Here is a 1766-nt window from a genome sequence, read left to right as displayed (position 1 = left end):
TATATTGTAAAAAAATAAAAAAAATTAATATGTAAAAAATTAAATTTTGTTTTTATAAAAATTAAAAAAAGAATTATATAAAAAATTCATTTACAAATAACAAAAATATTTAATAAAAGAAAATTTTAATAAAAAAAATTTAATAAAAAATTTAATAAATAATAATTAATAATAAAAAAAGGTCTTTGAAAAAATTTATTTAAAAGTGTAATATTTTATTTAACCTATTCTTTCATTCAAATATTTGGAAATGAAACCTTAAACAAATTAAAAAATTAAAATTCGAATCAACATTTTTTTATTATATTATAATATATTGTATATTATAATTAAAATTTTTTTAACTAAATATAATCTAAGAAATAAAAAAATATTCAGAAAAATTGACGAAAATTTCTTAAATACTTGGACCAGTTGACCTAGATTTGCTCAAAAGCCCGTATTTGGAATTACGCTTTCTATCCAGCCCTTCAGAGAAAACACTGGCTGGACCCCCTCAATTTCATCTGGGACAGTAAATATTTTCACTGTAGTAAAATAAAAAACACGTGCCTAAGCGAATGTGATACTTTCTGTTGCCATGGAAGCCATTCCAAATGAGTAGTTAAGCCGCTAATTAAGGGTAAGGGATTTCCTCATACATCTGAGTACATCCTTCTAATCCAATCAAACATTGCTATTAAATATTGTTTAAATATTAAAATAATTTAAAGCTATTGTACCTGTGTTGAGTATTTTAATTAAATTTTTATAGCACATGTACTCACAATTACTTTATCTTCTCTCTTATTTTCTAGTATTATTTTTCCAAAATCACAGATGCTTTTTTATTTTTTTTGTTTGTTTTTTGTTTTTTAATGCAGCGTCTCAAATTACTTTATTGATGATATTGCTGCATAGCACAAGCTCAAACACAGTTATGTACGTATGTATGTATGTACACACACACTCACACATATGCCTGGCTGTACGTGCACTCGTTTATTGCTGCTATCGTTGATTTCGCATTAATATCTTGATGTAGCTATGCAATTGCAACATTGTTGCCTATAATTTTCCCAGCAACATTGTTGTATGCAAAATCGTATATATGGCAGTGTGGCTTGTGTGGGAAGTGTGTTTGTAACACAAAATAATAAAAGAAAATAAATGCAAACAACTATTTGAATATTAGTGTACGTCTGAAAATACAATTAAGTGGCCGGCGGGTGAATTGTAAATAAAACAAGAAAAAAAAAAAACTTGTTGATGAGATGTGCAGTAATTGAGGAAAATATATTAAAGTTGTAGTAGGTTTATGCAAACAAAAATTGCCGCAGGTTAAACAAAAATGTGTTAATTTTCAGCAAATTGAGTTCAAATTGAAAAACGATCGAAAATGAAGGCGTCGTAGTTGATTTATCTAGCCAAAATTTTTATCTCAGGCATGAAAAACTATTCCAGTTCTTTTTTTAATCATATAAAGCTATTTTTACTGAGAAGAAAAGTGAACACAAAACAAAATGTTACTTAGTTCCTTTGACTTAAATCGCTATTAAATCTCTATTCGGCTACTTTCAGAATGGCAAAAATGTCCGTTTGGAAAACAGTTGGCATTCCTCCTAGAGCATAACAAAACTTACTATTATCGTTTAAGTTTCATACATATCATCCGGCTGCAGACCTTATTCCATTCTTTGACCCATCGATAAAGAAATTATTCGTAAAATTTCTTTGAATGCACTCCGGATTACTCAATACTTCGATATCAAATTTCCTTCCAAATA

Source organism: Anastrepha ludens, chromosome 2 (assembly GCF_028408465.1).
Source record: "Anastrepha ludens isolate Willacy chromosome 2, idAnaLude1.1, whole genome shotgun sequence".
Classification (NCBI taxonomy): domain Eukaryota; kingdom Metazoa; phylum Arthropoda; class Insecta; order Diptera; family Tephritidae; genus Anastrepha; species Anastrepha ludens.
Note: the sequence above shows the minus strand (reverse complement) of the source record.